Below are 11,149 nucleotides of genomic sequence, written 5' to 3'. Positions count from 1 at the left end.
GTTGGGAAATGTTACACAAGTAAAGGTAAGAGAGTAAATACTACAGAAAACAATAGAAAATTGGCCTTTTTACCACTTTAATTCGAAACTCACCCAGTCATGTTTGTGTATATTGGATAATTAACAATGGCTTGGTGGACTCTATCAGATTTCGTGGTCAGAACTGTTCATTTTATGAAGAGGTTTATACTCAGCGTCTCTCTAATCCCTCTCTACTGCGTGTTCTAATCTGAACGGATGATATAACGACTCTTACCGAATCAATCCAGTGTATTCACAGCACAAACAGCGAGAGATAAGAGAGTTTTCTGATGATCGCTGCCCCCTGATAGCAGTGCTCTGAGTGTTATCTAACATGCTAAGCCTTTCTAGGCTCAGATATCCATCATAATCCAACCTGGGTGTTTCACATAATGTGATAGGAGCTTTACAGAGCTGATTCAGGACTGGATCAGATTTGCCTGCCTGCCACTCTGGGTGTGATTATAGTGGTGGCGATAGAAATTTACATCATTTAGCATTAGCCGCTAATTTAGAAGAACTCTTATGATAAGGGCTACAACTAAAATCAAACAATACTAGGCAATATTAAGGCAATAAATCTTATTTTCTTCTCTGATTAGACTTTTTTTTATCTTACTAAGCATTGTGTGTAAGTGTTAGATTATTTTGCTTATTTTATGATTAATTATCTTAACCATTCTTACTGGTAAGAATTTGTACCTTATTTTAAGTAATTTGAACTCAAAATTTGAGCACAATCAAGCAGCAATCAAGTTATTCCGATTCTTGTGTCCAAAAACCGTGACTTTTTAGCTTGATTTAGGTGTTTCTTCACTCATTTTGACATTTTGAGACTTTGCCATTGCTTTTTGTAAAAAAATCTTACTATGAAAAATTTTGCTTACCCCATTGGCAGATTTTTTTGCTTAATATACATATATTTGTCTTAATTTGCATATATTTTGTCTAGTTTTTGCCAATGGATTTTTTGCAGTGTAATGTTCTGATTCTTGTGTCCAAATTTAAGCCAAAAAATGTAGGTTATACTTCACTCATTTTGAGACTTCTTTTTGGGGTTGCTTATTTTAAAGAAGTCTTACTAAGAAAAAATGTCTACCCTGTTGAAATGTGTTACTGCTTAATATAAGCATATACATCTCAATTTTGTATATTTTGTCTGATTTTTGCAACATGGCTGTAATTTTCTCTTGCATGTCTGTTTTGCATGAAATTTTGTGTTTTTTTTTATTAAAGAAATAAAAAAAAACACAAAATTTCATGCAAAACAGACATGCAGGAGAAAATTACAGACATGTTGCAAAAATCTGACAAAATTTAGTTCATTTCTATTTTATTTTCGATTTAGTTCATTTCTATTTGCAGTGGACTGCAAAAAATCCATTGGACAGAATTAGAAAAAATATATGTAAATTTAGACATATATGCTTATACTAAGCAAATAAAATCTGCCAATGGGGTAAGCAAATTTTTCTTTTAAAAGTTCTTTAAAAAAAAAACAATCACAAAGTCTCAAAATGAGTAAAGTAAGCATTTAATCAAAGCAAAAATCACTGATTGTTTTTTTGCCTTAGATTTAGACACAAAAGTCAGAATAACTTGGTTAATTGGTGACTTTTTATGCGTATTTTGAGTTGAAATGACTTAAAATAAGGTGAAAGTAAGTAAAGTAAGAGTGATTAAGATCAACTATTCCTAAAATAAGCAAAATAATCTTACAGCTGCACAAATCTTGGTAGGGTAAAAGGTCTTAGAAGAGAAAAAAAAAAGATTTCTTACCTTAAAATGAGAAAATATCACTTAGATTTAGTTGTATTGCAGTGTAGTGGTTTTGTTTAGTAAAGTCTAGTGTTTAGTATAGTGCACTTATTTGGCCAACCAAAGCTGACCAAGATTAGACCTTTGAAAACCAGTTACCAGCAAAAACAGGCCTTGAACTCTGATCTGACCCTGTACTACTATTTACAAAGCCAGTGGCTGACACATTGAATATTCATGAGGTAGGTGTGAATGCACAGGTGAGTGTTCCCCTCCCTGCTCTCAAACCTAAAGGCCCATTATAGACTATACCCCTCCCCACACCTGTCAGTTCATACGGTTTACCTACAGGTGAGAAAAACATGATGAAGTGCCCAGTTAGAAGTTCCTCTAATGAAGTAATGCTCCACCAGTGGAGTAAATGTGATACGGTGCCCCATTTACATTATTTGCATGATGACATAGAGTTTACAACATTTGTTTATTTAGTGCAACAGTGGATTATTGCTATAGATTGAACCCCACATTGATACTAAACAACCCAATTAAACATAGTTTATAATAGTACTTTAGGTCTTAATCTACCGTTTTCTAGCGTCCATCAGCCTCTTCGGACCCACAGCATCAGTTTTATCAAAGCTTTATAACCAAGTTCCCTCCACTGAATGCAAAGATCCGATGTGTGGACGTTTGCGAAGATGTTTTAAGTTTAGCTCCTTCCACCACAGACGCAGCTTCTTTTCTTTGGAACTCTGTAGATATACAGTAAGGGTGTACTCACATTAAGCACGGTTTGGTTGAATCGTGCTGGACTCCCCTGCTGGTCTGCACTCACACTACGTTTAAACAATCCGTGCCTGAGCACACTTAGGTCATTCACTGCTCAGTGGGCATGCCGTGTTGTGCCAAATTCAGCACCCCCGCCACGAAAAGCACCCTCTCTCCGGAGTGCACTGTCTTTTTAATAAAAGGAGAGATAATCTGCTTTAACTCACTTAGAAATACACAAAATTTGGACACACTTTCTCTTTCTATGCTTTAATTTTTTTCCCTATATTGTAAATGAATACTGAAGTGATCCAGACTATGAAGTAATTTAAAAGAGTTAAACAAACCAAAATACTCTTATTTAGGTGCTCTTATCTGGGGTTAAGCTGTTAACTTGCGGTTTCTGAGGCTGGTAACTCTGATGAATCTAATGAATTCTGTGCAACAGAGGAAACTCTTGCTCTCCCTTTCCTGGGGCGGTTCTGATTAATGCCAGTTTCAACATAACATTTTTTTATTGTATTTGCGACTGCACTTGAGGATACTTTTTTAAAAACTCTTGAAATGTTTCGAATTGACTGACCCTTATTTTTTTTTATACGTATTTTTTATTTATTTAGTATAGAGTAGTTCTTGTCATAATATGGATTCACTGTATACCTGTAACTCTACCTCTTCACTACTTTACAACTGATGCTCTCAAACACTTTATTAAGAGACAAGAAATTCAAGTAATTAACTCTTGATGAGTTCAGCACAGCTGTTAACTGAAAGCCTGAATTGCAGGTGACTCTACCTCATAAAGCTGACTGAGAAAATCCAGCCAGGATGTTCAAAACTGTCTCTGTATCTAAACAGAAGGTGCTACTTTGAAGAATCTAAAATATAAAACATATTCTGGTTTGTGTAACACTATGAGTTTGAATGAGTATTTATTAATCAACAATATAGAATATAGAATTTTATGTGTTCAGTTTTCATCACACGTTCTCTAGAATGTACATAACCCATGTTGTACAGTAGGTGACCTTTATGTACAGTATTCTCACCCACTGCTACATTTGATATCACTATATCAGCAATGAATCTGTAACGCGGGACCAGACGGGAGGCGGACGTAAATGCGGGTAAGACAGACTTTAATAAATAACAAATAAACAAATAAACAAACAGGGGAATAACGAATATATATATACATAAACAAACAGGGAAAACAAACAAAGAGCTAAACTAGACAGATAAGTACAAACCAAGGTAAGGGAATATGTACAAAGGATAAATACGTGAATATATACAAATAAACAAAGAAACAAACAGGCAAGAAACGTGACTAGAAATATACAAGAAATACATAGAGCGTAACGAAACCGTGAACAAACTATAGTAAACGTGGTGAGACAAACGACAGAGGAAGGTGCAAAGACCGACAGCAAACGTAGATTAACAGGTACTATATATACTAAACAAGAAACAATGAACACCTGGGGAGACAGGTAACGAGGGGCGGAGCTACAAATTAGACACACGTGACGGAAAATTACAGGAGAAACACAGGGGAACAGAGCGAGACTGTGACAGAATCATCATATTGTACACCCTTAATAGACTTTTTCTCCAAGCCATATGTTCCGTATGGTAGTTTTGCCAACTGGAAAATATCCTGTATGACTATCTGTAATGGTATTTGCTTACATAACACTCCAGTCCTCTTCAAATACACATTTTTTCCCTTCCTTCGCGTGTGAATGGTGCCTTTTCATCTAACGATTAATCCTTGCCTCCTAGGACCCCTCTGAAGTATTGGATTGGCGTATGAGTAACTCTGGGGTCGCATGAGGTTGGGGAGAACACGCTAGCGTTTTTTACGTGTCCCGATCAGGACAGGACAGAGCTGGTAATCTGATTGTTGTGTGTATGTTGCGGGGGAACAGTGGGCTGTGATCTGTCAGCTTTTCCACTGGACTGAATTACTCAATGCTTAATGGTTAATGAATTGAGTCAGTCAGTGTTCAGCAGATGCTATCAGTCCTATTAAATATGGGATTGTGTGAGTAATGCAGCCCTTCTGTAAACCAGACCGCTGGAAACAGAGCAGTGTGCAGCTGTGTGCTGACCCGTATCAACAAGGCAAGCAAACCACCCTAGTGAAAAAAGAGTAGATTAAAAAATTATACTAAGCATTATTATTCTATAGTGCACTAAAGTGTTCTTGTAGACACTTTATTATTAATCAGTATATTTAAAGAGTGCTGAAATGGAACAACTGTTTTTGTACTTATTAAACTTTAACTGTATAAAAATAGTACAAAAGTCTTACTTAAATTGTGCTAAGTGTACTTAACTTTACTAAAATTGAAATATTTTAAATATACTTATTGTAAGTAACATTTAAACATTCTTAAACGACTCCATGCATTTAACCTCATATTTTAAATATGCTTATAGTAAAATTATAATACATTTAATAAGCATTAAAACTGTATCACTATCTATTACACACCAGGTATATATAGAAATAGTAGTAAGAATTGATGTTAACAATATTTTTTTAATATACTGTACTACAATTTTTAGCATGTTAAAAATGTACTTTAATTTTTTTATTTGACATTTAAAAGTGTTATTTAACTCCTATATCCTGTATACTATGATTTACTTATATTTATATTGTCCTGATTTAAATTACAGAAATACATTGAAATACATTCTATAAATACCTTATATAAATATAATACCTAAATATATATGCTTAAAACAGTTTACCAATGTAGTAATTTAATTTATTTTCTAAAATGTTACATGATACATTGTACTTTAAGTGAACTTCTGTAACTTCTGTAGTTGTTTTTAACACACTTTGCTAAAATTGTACAAAAGTATATTTAGAAATATTTTAGAAGTATATTTAATTACATTAAACTAAAAGTGTAGTTCATAGTAGTCTATTTCTTCAAATACAATATATTGTACTTTTTTAAAAGTTTGATCAAATTTTACATATTAATGTACTTTTAATATATTTTAAGTACGTACACAAATCTGTTAGTATATGTACAGCATACTTAGACATTTCTCAGTATGTTTTGATTACGATTAAATATATAGTTTTTTCACCAGGGCAATCTATTGCTAGGGCCCTGAGCTGACCTGTTGACCCCAGACAATGACTGGTTATGAATTGAATGCAGCAACAAACTGTATGAGCGCCCCTTTAAATGATGTGATGGTCAATTCAGGAAAGTACAGCTACACTGTTATCAGAATCCCCCTCAAAGTGGCTCCTCCCACTAGTGGCTGACAGCAGCCATGCAGCCAGCCATGTTCGTCATTCCTGCAGCCGGCAAAATATTGTCCATTTTGCTTGGGATCCTCAAAATGGCACTAAAAAGGCCCTGGTTGTGTGCATCATTCCTTAAGACTTTTCTACTAAGTTTAAAGTATTTAAAAGTCTTCCTCAGTTAGAAGAGGACAACATTTTATTTAAATAATATCAGTTTTTATCAGTTTCAACTTATATTAATATTTATTTAATAAAGATAAACAATAATTAAACTTTTTTTACAATAATTTATTTTCCATTGTATTTATTAAATGAGAAGATCTTATTTAAGATATTTAAACATATTTTAATATTCCAATTGCAATGTCACAACTTTCTTAATTAGCTAAAGTTAGAAAGATTATTGATCTATAAAGTGCAATTGCATCATTAGACAATTATCATTGTGTCAGTGGCATAAATTGGTCTTAAAATGACAAAGATATTTTTAACGCATTCATTTCTGGACCAGTATATTGTGCAGTAACAAATAGTAACCATGAAGGTAGCTCTGGAATAAAATAAGAGAGCACTTAAAAATGATGAGTTTCTTTAATTTTACCTAATTAAAAACCTCTGGAATATAATCAAGAGGAAGATGGATGATCACAAGCCATCAAACCAAACTGAACTGCTTGATTTTTTGCACCAGGAGTGTGAAGCATAAAGTTATCCAAAAGCAGTGTGTAAGACTGGTGGAGGAGAACATGATGCCAAGATGCATGTACTCTTAAAACTTTATGAATATGAACTAGTTTTCTTTGCATTATTTAAAGTCTGAAAGCTCTGCATCTTTTCTGTTATTTCAGTCATTTCTCATTTTCTGAAAATAAATGCTCTAAATTACAATATTTTTATTTGGAATTTGGGAGAAATGTTGTCTGTAGTTTATAGAATAAAACATCAATGTTCATTTTACTCAAACATAAACCTATAAATAACAAAATCAGAGAAACTGATTCAGAAACTGAAGTGGTCTTTTAATGTTTCCAGAGCTGTATTTGATTTGATTTGATTTGATTTGATAACAAGGTAAAGAAAAAAATGTTTGAATAACTGTTAAAAATGGTTCTTCACTGGTTAAATGGTTCATTAAATACAAGAAAACTTTATTGTAGATTGTTCTGTGTAAAGCATGTAAAGTGGTTTTCTGAAGCACAGACTGGTCTTAACACGGTCCATGTATAACAAAGAGACTGATAGTGCTGAAAATGAAGAGTCTGGCCTGTGACGACCTTCATCTGACTGATATCCAGCATATTTCTCCTTATTCGGGTCACATATTTGTACTCTGACCTCAGTGGAAGTGTCTGTGGTTGTCCACTAAAAAGGCTGGGAGGACAGTAATAAATCTCGCTTTGTCGAGTCCAAGTGTCTCCCAAAAAACAGGAGTGAGCTTTTCCTAAAACCTGCTTTTCTTTCTCCAGAATGGAAGAGATTTGATGTCCAGACAACATATAATTCTGGAAGAATTAAAGCCCCATCAGAGTAATCAGGAATTTCTTTAAAAACAACAATTAATTGGCGCGTTTGACTCTGTGTTGTTATTCCGCTACTTCTCTATTCTGCAGAGATTCTGTGGGTGTGACATTAAATATTCATTAGGCGGCTCGCCTGAGCGCCGCATGGGGTGAGATGAAGCACTCGGCTGAAACTGATTGGTGTACAAAGAAAATTAGACACAATTAGCCTCTCTTGATTTGAAAATGAGGCTTTTCAACAATAATAATTTAACATGCATAATTTCAGACTGAGTCTATAAGGGCATAACCTGATTCAGAATTTATAGTGTGCTTATTTTAGGCATGCATTAATAATATAATAATAATTAATACTACATTGAACTGTACTAGTCAATCTTGATTTACAGTCAGAAATACACTTTATCGACAAAAGTGTTGGAACCAGTGATGTCAAAAATGCATTACTCTAATCTGACCATTTTTTTCGGTAAAAAGTAATCTACTGCGTTACTATTTCCAATCCAGCAATCAGAATAAAGTAATTTTCCTCAGTAAAAAGATATTGTAGCATCCGGCTGTAGCGACAAACTGCTAACTAGCTGCAAAAACACAGACAGTCATATGAAAAGGTTTGGGCACCCCTATTAATCTTAATCATTTTAGTTGTAAATATTTGGGTGTTTGCAACAGCCATTTCAGTTTGATGTATCTAATAACTGATGGACACAAACAGAGTGCTTTTGCATACCTCAGGTGACTCTGTTTGTGGCGTGCTTGCAGAAATGGCTTCTTTCTCATCACTCTCCCATACAGCTTCTCCTTGTGCAAAGTGCGCTGTATTGTTGACCGATGCACAGTGACACCATCTGCAGCAAGATGATGCTGCAGCTCTTTGGAGGTGGTCTGTGGATTGTCCTTGACTGTTCTCACCATTCTTCTTCTCTGCCTTTCTGATATTTTCCTTGGCCTGCCACTTCTGGGCTTAACAAGAACTGTCCCTGTGGTCTTCCATTTCCTTACTATGTTCCTCACAGTGGAAACTGACAGGTTAAATCTCTGAGACAACTTTTTGTATCCTTCCCCTGAACAACTATGCTGAACAATCTTTGTTTTTAGATCATTTGAGAGTTGTTTTGATGAGCCCATGATGCCACTCTTCAGAGGAGATTCAAATAGGAGAACAACTTGCAATTGGCCACCTTAAATACCTTTTCTTACGATTGGATACACCTGGCTATGAAGTTCAAAGCTCAATGAGGTTACCAAACCAATTTTGTGCTTCAGTAAGTCAGTAAAAAGTAGTTAGGAGTATTCAAATCAATAAAATGATAAGGGTGCCCATACTTTTGCACCAGTCAAATTTTGGTTTAATGCATATTGCACATTTTCTGTTAGTACAATAAACCTCATTTCAATCCTGAAATATTACTGTGTCCATCAGTTATTAGATATATCAAACTGAAATGGCTGTTACAAACACCCAAATATTTACAACTAAAAATGATTAAGATTAATAGGGGTGCCCAAACTTTTCCATATGACTGTAATCAAATCTAAATCAAATCAAAGAAACGTTTGGAGTCACAGCGGAGCAGGTGGAGCAAAGCTTCCAATAAAGTGAGTTGTGGCAAAACGGTTATGTTAATGTGAAAGTATCTTAAAAGAAACTTAAAAGTAACTTAAAAGTAACTTAAGAGTTACTTTTCTTTTAAAATCAAGTAATCCATAAAGTAACTAAGTTACTTTTTAAAGTGGTAATTAATAATCAGTAATTAGATTACTTTTTCAAAGTAACTATGCCATCACCGATTGGCACAACTGTTAATTTAGGTGTCTGCTCATTTCCTCTGATGGTAATCAAGTAGTTTATACTGCTTTTAATGGGATTAACTGCCTCTAATGTCCAGGAAAGAATGAGATTTTCTAGTATATTTTGGAGCATTGCTGTGAGGATTTGATTGCATTTACTGTTATCAGAACCCCCCCTCAAGGAGCCCTTCCCACTTATTGCTGACAGTAGCCAGCCTCTATATTATCATAGTTTAATGTGTAGTTTCAATGTTTTAAGACCATTTTCTTTACAATAAGCTGAACAAACTGCTAATGGTTTGTGTCAGTCGCTAGCTAAACTAGGGGACACCTCTTTTCATCTCAATCTGTCCTTAAAGCTAAATGTGAGACTTATATAGTCTTCAATATTAAAATTACAATGAAAAAAAAAATCCTAAAAAGAAAGAAAACACATTAAATGAGAAGCACTGAAGTACTGAAAATTCACACAATATACAAATAACTTAGATTTAGACCTTGGTCTGGACTTTTTAAGTGTAAAAATTCTAAAGTTAAAGTATCCTGTTCTGTACTATACAGGAGACTTGTTGTTTGGAGTGTAGGTTTGTTTGAGGAGATTCTAGTGAAATGTGATGAGCAGGCAGAATTAAAGCTGGCTGAGGCTGATTATACTGATAACAGCAGTAAAGACGTAAATTTATCACTGAAACAGAGGTCAGCAGATTCCTCAGGAGAGTGAGAGTGAGACACCTGCTGAAAGATAAAGCTGTGGCTCTGCTCAGCAGTGGGGTTGATTTGTAAGGCAATGCTGCCCTCTTCCACCTGCAGCTCTACAGTCCAGGAACCTCCCTCAGCCCCACAACACTGCAAACAGAGTTCAATCAGAGTTCAGCCTGAATTTCTATTCTCAATTCCAGTCTGATTATATAATTATTACCATATTATTACCATAGTTCATGTATCCCATGTTGCAACTCCACATGAGTAGGAAAATCACAATGGAAATCCATGTAAATGCAGCTTATTATTTTTTTATTGTAATAATTTTTTTTTTTATTGAATGTAGTTGAATTTTGTGTTTTACTTTATTTTATTTTGCTTGCTTTGTTTGTTATTTTGTGCATTACTGCTTGCATTATTGTTGTGTTTGTTAGTATATAGTTATTTTACAAAAAAAAAAAACAGTTTGAAATAGTAAGTCATTATTTTGGGATGGTAAGTCATAATTTTGAGATACTAAATCATAATTATGAGACACTTAGTCTAAGTCGTTGTTTCGATATAGTAAGTCATTATTTTGAGATGCTAAGTCATTATTTTAAATAGTCAGTCATTATTTTGAGATAGTAAGTCATTATTTTGGCATGGTAAGTCATAATTTTGAGATACTAAGTCATTATTTCAAGATATTAAGTAATTCTTTCGGTGTATAAGTCATTATTTTGGTATACTAAGTCATTGTTTAAGATAGTAAGTCATTATTTTGAGATAGTAAGTCATTATTGTGAGATAGTAACTTATTATTTTATTATAAAATAGCAAGTTATTTCGAAATACTAAGTAATTATTTTGATATAGTAAGTCATTCTTTTGATATATATAAGTCATTATTTTAAGATACTAAGTCATTTTGAGATTGTAAGTAATGTAAATAATGATCTCAAAATTATCACTTAGCATCTCAAAATAGAAATAGTACCTCAAAATAATGACTTACTAACACAAAATGACTTAGTATCTCAAAATAATGACTTAGTATCACCATATAATGACCTACTATCTTAAGATAACGACTTAATATCTCAAAATAAAAGCATAATATCTCATAATTATGACTTAGGATCTAAAAAATAATTAATTCAATAATGAGGAAAAAAAATACGTGATCATTTTTTTTTCAGTTTTTTGGCGGGAATGGGCTTCAATAGTTTACTACAGTGAGAGCTTTGGGACTAGGCCTACAACGATCCCACCAGCTAGTGCCCTTAGTAGGCAGCCTAGGTAGTGTACAAGCGCACAGCCATTGTTT

The sequence above is a fragment of the Astyanax mexicanus genome, chromosome 1 (genome assembly GCF_023375975.1).
Source record: "Astyanax mexicanus isolate ESR-SI-001 chromosome 1, AstMex3_surface, whole genome shotgun sequence".
Classification (NCBI taxonomy): domain Eukaryota; kingdom Metazoa; phylum Chordata; class Actinopteri; order Characiformes; family Acestrorhamphidae; genus Astyanax; species Astyanax mexicanus.
This window is presented reverse-complemented; position numbering follows the sequence as displayed.